The sequence below is a fragment of the Cherax quadricarinatus genome, unplaced genomic scaffold (genome assembly GCF_038502225.1).
Source record: "Cherax quadricarinatus isolate ZL_2023a unplaced genomic scaffold, ASM3850222v1 Contig5, whole genome shotgun sequence".
Classification (NCBI taxonomy): Eukaryota; Metazoa; Arthropoda; class Malacostraca; order Decapoda; family Parastacidae; genus Cherax; species Cherax quadricarinatus.
Window position 1 is genome coordinate 164,744 of NW_027195031.1, and position 13,449 is coordinate 178,192.

Genomic DNA, 13,449 nt, shown 5'->3' on the forward strand with positions numbered 1-13,449 from the left:
AAATACATACATGAGTGAGAGGGGTTGGATTTGAGTCAGACTTGCACCTGAGCTTATTGCTTGGGTAGCATTTGTTCTGTTAGTGGGTTGGATTTGTGAAGGACCTGCTTAGTATGGACCAGCAGGGGTGTTGCAGTGTTCCTACTTTCTTAAGTTCTTATATTATTTTTTTTTTATTATCACACTGGCCGATTCCCACCAAGGCAGGGTGGCCCGAAAAAGAAAAACTTTCACCATCATTCACTCCATCACTGTCTTGCCAGATGGGTGCTTTACACTACAGTTTTTAAACTGCAACATTAACACCCCTCCTTCAGAGTGCAGGCACTGTACTTCCCATCTCCAGGACTCAAGTCCGGCCTGCCGGTTTCCCTGAACCCCTTCGTAAATGTTACTTTGCTCACACTCCAACAGCACGTCAAGTATTAAAAACCATTCGTCTCCATTCACTCCTATCAAACACGCTCATGCACGCCTGCTGGAAGTCCAAGCCCCTCGCACACAAAACCTCCTTTACCCCCTCCCTCCAACCTTTCCTAGGCTGACCCCTACCCCGCCTTCCTTCCACTACAGACTGATACACTCTTGAAGTCATTCTGTTTCGCTCCATTCTCTCTACATGTCCGAACCACCTCAACAACCCTTCCTCAGCCCTCTGGACAATAGTTTTGGTAATCCCGCACCTCCTCCTAACTTCCAAACTACGAATTCTCTGCATTATATTCACACCACACATTGCCCTCAGACATGACATCTCCACTGCCTCCAGCCTTCTCCTCGCTGCAACATTCATCACCCATGCTTCACACCCATATAAGAGTGTTGGTAAAACTATACTCTCATACATTCCCCTCTTTGCCTCCAAGGACAAAGTTCTTTGTCTCCACAGACTCCTAAGTGCACCACTCACCCTTTTCCCCTCATCAATTCTATGATTCACCTCATCCTTCATAGACCCATCCGCTGACACGTCCACTCCCAAATATCTGAATACATTCACCTCCTCCATACTCTCTCCCTCCAATCTGATATCCAATCTTTCATCACCTAATATTTTTGTTATCCTCATAACCTTACTCTTTCCTGTATTCACTTTTAATTTTCTTCTTTTGCACACCCTACCAAATTCATCCACCAATCTCTGCAACTTCTCTTCAGAATCTCCCAAGAGCAGTGTCATCAGCAAAGAGCAACTGTGACAACTCCCACTTTATGTGTGATTCCTTATCTTTTAACTCCACGCCTCTTGTCAAGACCCTCGCATTTACTTCTCTTACAACCCCATCTATAAATATATTAAACAACCACAGTGACATCACACATCCTTGTCTAAGGCCTACTTTTACTGGGAAATAATTTCCCTCTTTCCTACATACTCTAACTTGAGTCTCACTATCCTCGTAAAAACTCTTCACTGCTTTCAGTAACCTACCTCCTACACCATACACCTGCAACATCTGCCACATTGCCCCCTATCCACCCTGTCATATGCCTTTTCCAAATCCATAAATGCCACAAAGACCTCTTTAGCCTTATCTAAATACTGTTCACTTATATGTTTCACTATAAACACCTGGTCCACACACCCCCTACCTTTCCTAAAGCCTCCTTGTTCATCTGCTATCCTATTCTCCGTCTTACTTTTAATTCTTTCAATAATAACTCTACCATACACTTTACCAGGTATACTCAACAGACTTATCCCCCTATAATTTTTGCACTGTTTTGTCCCCTTTGCCTTTATACAAAGGAACTATGCATGCTCTCTGCCAATCCCTAGGTACCTTACCCTCTTCCATACATTTATTAAATAATTGCACCAACCACTCCAAAACTATATCCCCACCTGCTTTTAACATTTCTATCTTTATCCCATCAATCCCGGCTGCCTTACCCCCTTTCATTTTACCTACTGCCTCACGAACTTCCCCCACACTCACAACTGGTTCTTCCTCACTCCTGCAAGATGTTATTCCTCCTTGCCCTATACACGAAATCACAGCTTCCCTATCTTCATCAACATTTAACAATTCCTCAAAATATTCCCTCCATCTTCCCAATACCTCTAACTCTCCATTTAATAACTCTCCTCTCCTATTTTTAACTGACAAATCCATTTGTTCTCTAGGCTTCCTTAACTTGTTAATCTCACTCCAAAACTTTTTCTTATTTTCAACAAAATTTGTTGATAACATCTCACCCACTCTCTCATTTGCTCTCTTTTTACATTGCTTCACCACTCTCTTAACCTCTCTCTTTTTCTCCATATACTCTTCCCTCATTGCATCACTTCTACTTTGTAAAAACTTCTCATATGCTAACTTTTTCTCCCTTACTACTCTCTTTACATCATCATTCCACCAATCGCTCCTCTTCCCTCCCGCACCCACTTTCCTGTAACCACAAACTTCTGCTGAACACTCTAACACTACATTTTTAAACCTACCCCATACCTCTTCGACCCCATTGCCTATGCTCTCATTAGCCCATCTATCCTCCAATAGCTGTTTATATCTTACCCTAACTGCCTCCTCTTTTAGTTTATAAACCTTCACCTCTCTCTTCCCTGATGCTTCTATTCTCCTTGTATCCCATCTACCTTTTACTCTCAGTGTAGCTACAACTAGAAAGTGATCTGATATATCTGTGGCCCCTCTATAAACATGTACATCCTGAAGTCTACTCAACAGTCTTTTATTTACCAATACATAATCCAACAAACTACTGTCATTTCGCCCTACATCATATCTTGTATACTTATTTATCCTCTTTTTCTTAAAATATGTATTACCTATAACTAAACCCCTTTCTATACAAAGTTCAATCAAAGGGCTCCCATTATCATTTACACCTGGCACCCCAAACTTACCTACCACACCCTCTCTAAAAGTTTCTCCTACTTTAGCATTCAGGTCCCCTACCACAATTACTCTCTCACTTGGTTCAAAGGCTCCTATACATTCACTTAACATCTCCCAAAATCTCTCTCTCTCCTCTGCATTCCTCTCTTCTCCAGGTGCATACACGCTTATTATGACCCACTTCTCGCATCCAACCTTTACTTTAATCCACATAATTCTTGCATTTACACATTCATATTCTCTTTTCTCCTTCCATAACTGATCATTCAACATTACTGCTACCCCTTCCTTTGCTCTAACTCTCTCAGATACTCCAGATTTAATCCCATTTATTTCCCCCCACCGAAACTCCCCTACCCCCTTCAGCTTTGTTTCGCTTAGGGCCAGGACATCCAACTTCTTTTCATTCATAACATCAGCAATCATCTGTTTCTTGTCATCTGCACTACATCCACGCACATTCAAGCATCCCAATTTTATAAAGTTTTTCTTCTTCTCTTTTTTAGTAAATGTCTACAGGAGAAGGGGTTACTAGCCCATTGCTCCCGGCATTTTAGTCGCCTCATACGACACGCATGGCTTACGGAGGAAAGATTCTTTTCCACTTCCCCATGGACAATAGAAGAAATAAAGAAGAACAAGAGCTACGTAGAAAAAGGAGAAAAACCTAGATGTATGTATATATATATATGCATGCGCATGTCTGTGAAGTGTGACCAAAGTGTAAGTTGGAGTAGCAAGATATCCCTGTTATCTAGCGTGTTTATGAGACAGAAAAAGACACCAGCAATCCTACCATCATGCAAAACAGTTACAGGTTTCTGTTTCACAGTCATCTGGCAGGACGGTAGTACTTCCCTGGGTGGTTGCTGTCTACCAACCTACTACCTATAAGTTCTTATGTTCTTATTTAACATCACACTTACCAGTAGGGTGATCGAGGCTAGGACCTTGGGTAGCTTTAAGAAGAGATTGGACAAATATATGAGTGGGAGGAGCTGAGTTTGATTTATGTCATTGGGTATGGGAGTAAATTCTTGGGTAGCTTTGTGTAGAGGTCATTTTGATAAGGACCTGCCTTGTATGGGCCAGTAGACCTGCAGTGTTCTTCCATTGTTATGTTCTTAGTGGGAAGGATTGTAAAGGACTTGCCTAGGTAGATTTATAAAGGACATAGGTAAGTACTGGTTTTCTAACAGTTGTAGATGCGTGGATTATTATTATAATCAAGGGGGAAGCGCTAAACCCGGAGGATTATACAGCGCCTGGGGGGGGGGATGTGGAAGGCATTCAGGCTTAATTCGGGGAACTGGAGCACAGATCCAATTCCCTAAATCAAGAGCCCCTCACCAACATCAAGGAACCTTCCTTGAGGGGGTAGATGCGTGGAACAGTCTTCCCAGTGGGGTGATAGAGGCTAGGACCTTGGGTAGCTTTAAGAAGAGACTGGACAAATATATGAGTGGGAGGGGCTGGGTTTGATTGGTGTCATTGGGTACGGGAGTTATTTCTTGGGAAGCTTTAGGTAGTAGTCGTTTTGATAAGGACCTGCCTTGCATGGGCCAGTAGGCCTTCTGCAGTGTTCCTCCATTCTTATGTTCTAGTATGGGCCAACAGGCCTACTGCAGTGTTCCTCCTTTCTTATTGGAGACTTGTTTGTGTGAGGGAGGGATGGCAAGTTTATTGTTGGAGAATATGACAGTAATATCAACTCTACAGCTTATTTATCTATCACAATTCAACTAATATGACATAATAAACAATATTAATAACATAGAAACATGGAATATACTCTAGAATGAATAAAATAAGTCATGTATGTCACGAGAGGTGCTGTGTTGTGTTGTTGTTGGGTATATAAGGGCCACTGAGAGTATCTGTCCCAGACGAACTACTATTTGCGAGTCAATCTACGAATAGCAAGCCCATGTTTATACGAAAATATCCCTATGATTTCCGAAATTTACGATTCTCGAGAACTACGATTATCGAGGGACCACTGTATTTGCGTCTATTATCATGCATGAGGGAGAGAATGTAACCATGTCTCCAGCTTTTGTGACATATAAAAACTTGCTTGTACTCGTCTGCCTGTGTTGGCAAAATTAAATTGTGCTTTTCTGTGCCAGCTTTGTAGCTTCTTACTTAAGATGTGGGATGTCTTCTGAATGCCATAGCCTTTGCTATAATTGACTTTGACCTAGTGTATGAAGTTAGCCTCTATGACAAGGTTTTTCTTGATCACTTCTGGTCATGTGCTTGTGCCATCACTGTTGATACAGATGGTTCTAAATCTTCTGACAGTGTTGGGTTCGCAGTGGTGTTTCCTGACAATGTTGTCCGGGGTCATATGTTAGACTCGCCTAATATTTTTACTGCCAAGTTGTATGCCAACCTCATAGGGCTTCTCTGTATTACATGTATGTTCAGGGTTTGTGATCATTTCGGATTACCTCAGCACTTTACAGGCCATTAAACAATTTGATTCCCCTCATCCATTGGTTCTTCGTATTTAACTTTGGTTGTGCCGTGTAGCTAGCAAAAATAAAGACGTTTTCTGTTGGGTCCCTGGACACATTGATGTGTGGGGCAATGAACAAGCAGACGCTGCTGCTCGATCAGCGGTGTGTGATCTTCTGGTTTCTTATAGGGGTATTCCGTTCAGGGATTACGTATTTTACTGTCATCTCTACCCGTCTTTGCGGCCATTGGCAACATTGGTGGTCAGACATGCACCATAACAAATTGCACTATTAAACCGCTTTTGGGTTTGTGGCCATCTTCTTACCACCATTGCTGTATTTGAGAGACTGTGCTCTCCCATCTCCGCATCGGCCATACTTTCCTTACCCATGGGTATCTCATAGAACGACACTATCCCTCTCTGTGAGGTTTGTTGGGTTTCTATTTCAGTTCTTCACTTTCTTGTGGATTATCCTGTTAACCAGCAAGCTTGCAGGATTTACCTTCATTGATGCTGCCACCCTACCGCTCTTACCTTATCTTCCCTTCTTGCAAACAGCCCTGCCTTTGACTTAAAATCACTTTCTGACTTTGTCAGCAACTGCTTTACTATACGAACTTTGACACACATCCCCTAGTGTCCCTTCCAGCCCTTTTGTCCCTTCCAGCCCTTTTGTCCCTTCATCTCTGATCCCTTCTCCACCTAGCCGTTTATAGCCTTGGCACTATTTTCTGTCCTGCAGCGCTGCATGACCCTTGTCAGTTTGGCACTTTATTTGATTATAATAATGAGGCAGAGGGGGCCAGGCAAGTGGGATACGAGGATACCTGTCTTGAATCGGTGATTGAAACATGTTCATAGATTTGAAACGAGTAATCCTGGAGCCGAGAAGACAGTTATGAGGAGAGGCTAAAAGACTTGAACCTGATGATTCTGGAAGATATTCAGAGGATTTAATAGAGCAGATAGGAACAGGCCATTTGAAATGCAAGGCACAGGGGCAAGGGGGTAGAGATAGAAGCTAAAAATAAACGAGTCACATGGATGTTCATAAGTGCATTTTCAGTCTCAGGGTAGTAAATAAGTGGAATAAGCTAAATGAAGTAATAGATGTAAATTCAGTACACAGTTTCAAAAGTGGAGGGTACAGGCATGAGGCCAGGAACCAATAATACTGACAGTTGTTGAAGCATGGTGAGTGCATCTAATATGATTGTAGTCTATAATGAATGCGACTAAGAAAGCACTGGATATACAGAAAGAAAGTACAGTACTAGGTACTTACATGGGAAGGAGGGAGAGTAGATTATATGAATGACAGATTGCTAGAAAATGAAATGACAATGTTTATTTCCTTGCAAAGCTTACACTGTGTGGTTTACATATTATAAAATATTAATTACAAAGAAGGCCACTAGCATGCCTAGGTATTTCAGGCAGACTAATCCTAATCCTTATTCTATATTGACACAGGTTATGGAGCAGTGCATTTTAATATACATTTTTGCATACTGATATAAAAGTTAGGTAACTGAAGTGATTAACGTTAATTAGATTTATAATAATAGGTACTGTAGTACAAAACATAACAATATATTTAGTAAATTTAGTAATGGGAATGGTTTTTATCTTGGCATGATACATTGTTTCTATAAAAGCTCCTATATTGGGAGAGCATTTCAGGCAAACTTAGCACTAACTTAAGATATATTAGGCAATAGCTATATTAGGAATTTTATGTTTACAGTCATTTGGGTGAGTGTAAGTGTACAATAGGGGGAATTACAGATACCGAGAATAAGTCTATTTTGTTTTGGATGTGTTCATGATACAAAACAGAGAATAGATGGTTTTCACATAGCTGATGATGGGGTGTGTTAGGGAGATTTTTTTAACTGTAGTTCTGAAAATGGTGATTTAGTCTGCGGTTCTAGAGTTTTCGGGCAGGGAGTTCCAGATTTTAGGCCCTTTTATGTACATTGAGTTTTTGTAGAGATTTAGCTGGATATGAGGAATGTCAGAGATTTTTGTCTGGTATTGTGTCTATGGGTCCTGTTGCAACTATCAAGTGTGTTTTACTTCAGGGTTAATATTAGAATTTATGGTTCTGTAAATGTAGGTTGCACAGTAGTAGGTGTGTATGTTTTGTACAGTAAGTTTAGGTCTTTGAAGAGTGGGGGGGGGGGGGTCTAGCATTGGATTGCATGATAATTCTTATTGCACCTTTTTGTTGGGTTATTATTGGCTTTAGGTGGGTTGCTGCTGTTGATCCCCAGGCACAGATAGCATAGATGAGGTAGGGATAGATGAGCGAATAGTAAAGTGTGAGCAGGACTGATTGTGGTACATAGTAACGTATCTTTGAGAGAATCCCAACTTTTTTAGATTTTTTTTTTTTTTTGTTATGTGCTGGATATGGGTGTTGAATTTCATGTTGCTGTCAAGGTGCAGACCCAGGAATTTGCCCTCATTATGTTTAGCAAACTGATAGAAAAATCCAAAATCTATGTGGCTGTTAATAGTGTTTTACTAGTCATTTTGCAGTTTAGCACGGTCTTAAGATTGCCACTAAAAATAGAATGACATTTACTCGTGAGTACAAAATGTTTTACCATTTTGCAGTTTTATATATTTTTTATAAACAATACTTTGTAATTTTTTTCACAAATGAAAAGATACATGCTGCATTGTACCAACAAGTACTTGTACAGAGTGATGGCATATAGTATTTAATATGCTGAATGCCCATTATTTTTGTCCTAAGCAAGCAGCACACACGAGAGAATTTTTGGTGTCAAAGGCTTGTGTGTGGTTTGAATGTTAAAAGAAAATCTCAAAAGCAGTAAGACGAGCAGTTTCTGTCTTGATTTACACATTATACTGAGTATTCTTACACAATATATTGAGTGTAAGAATACTCGAGTTATGTATTAAACTACTACAGTATGTAGTGCGAGATATTCAGTTAGAGAAAGCGAGTGTTACATTCAGGTTCATTTTACATACTATTTACAATTGTCTTTTGAGGTAAATTATATGTAAATTTAGGTTGAGTACAACTTTATTATTGTGTAAATTAACAAAAGATAACCCAGTTAAGTCAGACAAAACAAAAATAAACTATTTTTATGAAGTGGAGTACACAGTATACAAATGACATTGGAGTACTTGACAAGTATTAACTACTAAAAAGAAAACCTTGTTATAGAGCATTTTGGGACCTACTGCATATGATTTGGGATCCTGTACTACAGTTAATACTAGTATCACTTACCTGGTAATACACTTTCCCTCTGTTTCATTGTCTGATTATATTAATGCAAATGTCATCCTGGTTTTGAATTTGATTATATTATAATTGAGCTAATTAATATTTTAATACAAGTCAGTTAATTTAGCAGATGAAATGTAAACCCTTGACAATGTTTCTCAGTATTATAGCATACAACATGGCTTGAACAATAGAGAACAGTTGTATTGTGTATGGAAATTTGATGGATAGGTTGTGTTAATAGTATAAAATAATGAAAGCCCAGAAAAAGAGGTTCATGTGTTATATCCATGTACATACTCTATATTTTTCAAATCTATTTAACAGAACCTCAATGCCTGTTACTTAACTATATTTTTCATTGGCCATTTACATATACATATATATACAGTATATATATATAATACATACACAGTAGGGCCCAACTTACTACTACAATGCGTTTCTGAAAACTTTTCATAAGCTAAGTTCAGGACTAAGCCTATTTCTTGTAGACACCCATGCTGTAATCCTATAAGCATTCCCAAGTCACAATATTTTGTACTGTACCTAATTTCATTTATTTATTTAACTAAGAATATCTACCCAACATTTTACACTCAGTACTGTTCCTTTTCACTTACAAATAGTATTAAACATTGTTTAATATATAAATTAATTAAAAATTACAATATACACGTACATTAAATTACAGAACAGATATGTAGGCAGCAGCTAGATTGTCTGCCTCTTTCTCATTCTTATATTCACTATCATTCTCTTTTTTGTATTCTATCTGAATTTAAGACTTTACACATGTTCTCCACTCATTGTTATGGTGTTACTGTGCCTTGGTATATATTGTATGGAAAGGTAGTGGTGAGGATAACTGTTCGAAGTTGGGTGTGGCATAAGCTCCCACTGTCCTACACTTCATCCATTATGAGGGCAGCAGCTAACAGTGGCTACCAAAGCCCAACAGAATACACTTGTTTTATCTGTGGTTCTGAAACCAGTTTCTACCAAGCCATGAACACACTGCATGTGCCTACAAAAACATATGCACAAAATGCCAGTGCATTTGATTAATAAAGAAAATGTGGAAGATCATATGTCAGGGCCCTGCTGCATACTTGAAATGTTGTCAACTGATGAAACAAGACACTGTTTATGAAATTTGGAGCAAACTTTAATACAAAATATTAAAAGTATTGTACATAGGATGCTTATTGAATAGAAATATGAAGTTTAATATGAAGGTAGGATCAATAGTTCTTGAGCTTTTGAAAGCTTGCCGTCCGCTGCTTTTCTTTGCAATTAAAGATGAATAGTTTATTAAGCCTTTAGGCACACATTTTATAATCTGTTAGGGAACATTTTAATTATACAATAATGGACTTATATACTGAAGACTTAGAACTGTTGAAAGTTTTATAAAATATAGTAGTTAAACTTTTTGAATGTCATTCAGTAGGCTGTAAACTGACAAGTTTGTTGGACTTTTCACAGTATTGCAAGTTGCCACAGTGTATTTGCTGAAAGTTAATTTTAGTCAGTTGCTGCTTCACTCGCATAAAAAGCAGGTGGAGAGTTATAGGGATATACTGTAATGCTCTGTACACTAGATATCTGCAATTACTATTGCATGTGATATGAAGGATGCCTTGGGTAAAGCTTGGTCTTCATTATAGTGGCTTTATATTATTATTATAATCAAGGGGGAAGCGCTAAACCCGGAGGATTATACAGCGCCTGGGGGGGGATGTGGAAGGCATTCAGGCTTAATTCGGGGAACTGGAGCACAGATCCAATTCCCTAAATCAAGAGCCCCTCACCAACATCAAGGAACCTTCCTTGAGGGGAGTGGCTTTATAGTAATTAATGTATTGAATAACACATTATTTGAGTGCTGTTCTAAGTTCATAAGGTGAAGATTACTGATATTTTAGTACATGTCACTGTGTTATTCACTATTTAAATAAAATTCTTGCAAATAATAATTTTGTTATAAATTCTTGTTCACATGTACATTGTTACATGTGAAGTTCATTGGTCCTCTTATGATATATACATAATGCTGCTTTACATTCAAGGTGCAATATATTGTATTTATACTGGGATATATGAATACTATTAGTTGGTGAATATTTATTATTTATTTATTATCACACTGGCCGATTCCCACCAAGGCAGGGTGGCCTGAAAAAGAAAAACTTTCACCATCATTCACTCCATCACTGTCTTGCCAGAAGGGTGCTTTACACTACAGTTTTTAAACTGCAACATTAACACCCCTCCTTCAGAGTGCAGGCACTGTACTTCCCATCTCCAGGACTCAAGTCCAGCCTGCCGGTTTCCCTGAACCCCTTCATAAATGTTACTTTGCTCACACTCCAACAGCACGTCAAGTATTAAAAACCATTTGTCTCCATTCACTCCTACCATACACGCTCACGCATGCCTGGTGGAAGTCCAAGCCCCTCGCACACAAAACCTCCTTTCCTAGGTCGACCCCTACCCCGCCTTCCTTCCACTACAGACTGATACACTCTTGAAGTCATTCTGTTTCGCTCCATTCTCTCTACATGTCCGAACCACCTCAACAACCCTTCCTCAGCCCTCTGGACAACAGTTTTGGTAATCCCGCACCTCCTCCTAACTTCCAAACTACGAATTCTCTGCATTATGTTCACACCACACATTGCTCTCAGACATGACATCTCCACTGCCTCCAGCCTTCTCCTCGCTGCAACATTCATCACCCATGCTTCACACCCATATAAGAGCGTTGGTAAAACTATACTCTCATACATTCCCCTCTTTGCCTCCAAGGACAAAGTTCTTTGTCTCCACAGACTCCTAAGTGCACCACTCACCCTTTTCCCCTCATCAATTCTGATTCACCTCATCTTTCATAGACCCATCCGCTGACACGTCCACTCCCAAATATCTGAATACATTCACCTCCTCCATACTATCTCCCTCTAATCTGATATCCAATCTTTCATCACCTAATATTTTTGTTATCCTCATAACCTTACTCTTTCCTGTATTCACTTTCAATTTTCTTCTTTTGCACACCCTACCAAATTCATCCACCAATCTCTGCAACTTCTCTTCAGAATCTCCCAAGAGCACAGTGTCATCAGCAAAGAGCAACTGTGACAGCTCCCACTTTGTGTGATTCTTTATCTTTTAACTCAACGCCTCTTGCCAAGACCCTCGCATTTACTTCTCTTACAACCCCATCTATAAATATATTAAACAACCACGGTGACATCACACATCCTTGTCTAAGGCCTACTTTTACTGGGAAATAATTTACCTCTTTCCTACATACTCTAACTTGAGCCTCACTATCCTCGTAAAAACTCTTCACTGCTTTCAGTAACCTATCTCCTACACCATACACCTGCAACATCTGCCACATTGCCCCCCCTATCCACCCTGTCATACGCCTTTTCCAAATCCATAAATGCCACAAAGACCTCTTTAGCCTTATCTAAATACTGTTCACTTAAATGTTTCACTGTAAACACCTGGTCCACACACCCCCTACCTTTCCTAAAGCCTCCTTGTTCATCTGCTATCCTATTCTCCGTCTTACTCTTAATTCTTTCAATAATAACTCTACCATACACTTTGCCAGGTATACTCAACAGACTTATCCCCCTATAATTTTTGCACTCTTTTATCCCCTTTGCCTTTATACAAAGGAACTATGCATGCTCTCTGCCAATCCCTAGGTACCTTACCCTCTTCCATACATTTATTAAATAATTGCACCAACCACTCCAAAACTATATCCCCACCTGCTTTTAACATTTCTATCTTTATCCCATCAATCCCGGCTGCCTTACCCCCTTTCATTTTACCTACTGCCTCACGAACTTCCCCCACACTCGCAACTGGCTCTTCCTCACTCCTACAAGATGTTATTCCTCCTTGCCCTATACACGAAATCACAGCTTCCCTATCTTCATCAACATTTAACAATTGGTGAATAATGGACATAAAATGTTAAGGATATTACAAAAATTGGCTTGAATAATTTTTCTACTTCATTAGATATAAATAGCATTGTTGCAGTGGTAGTTGGTCTGGGAATACCAACACGTAGGTAATAGACATACAAGCAGCACTTGGAAACTGTTTCACCTGCCCAGCAGAGGCTTTATTAAGTCGTGACTGATCTTACCTGGTGATAGCACCATAGAGGCAAAATAGAATATAGTCAGGTGTTCAGGACTGCAGTAGGCCTATACTAATTAAATCTTAACATGCTGAGTACATAGTGCAAGTAGCAATGGTGGTAACATTATAGTAGTATTGTAGAAGGCCTGCTGGCCCATGCTAGGCAAATCTTAAGGCATGTTGTCATGTTGAGTTGTAGTGGTTGGTAGTTCCTGGTGGTGTACCTGGTTCATTATATACATTAGCTGTACATGAATGGTATATAATACAAGATGAAGAATTAGATACATGTGCAGCATCTGGATATATTTATTTGTAGATGTTTTGTCTTCCAGTGGTACAGCATTATCAATACAAGTACATAATGTGAAGAAAGATGATTATTATTATTATTTATTTTTTTTTATTATCACACTGGCCGATTCCCACCGAGGCAGGGTGGCCCGAAAAAGAAAAACTTTCACCATCATTCACTCCATCACTGTCTTGCCAGAAGGGTGCTTTACACTACAGTTTTTAAACTGCAACATTAACACCCCTCCTTCAGAGTGCAGGCACTGTACTTCCCATCTCCAGGACTCAAGTCCGGCCTGCCGGTTTCCCTGAACCCCTTCATAAATGTTACTTTGCTCACACTCCAACAGCACGTCAAGTATTAAAAACCATTTGTCTCCATTCAC

At 39.5% G+C, this 13,449-nt stretch overlaps 1 long non-coding RNA gene across 1 annotated transcript; it reads left to right on the plus strand.

The window, feature by feature from the left end:
* The first annotated feature begins 973 nt into the window (after window positions 1–973).
* On the plus strand, window positions 974–13,153 carry LOC138851129 (uncharacterized). Its single transcript, XR_011391000.1, has 2 exons — window positions 974–4,017; window positions 4,466–13,153. It is a non-coding gene; the product is annotated as an uncharacterized lncRNA (long non-coding RNA).
* Window positions 13,154–13,449: the final 296 nt, after the last annotated feature.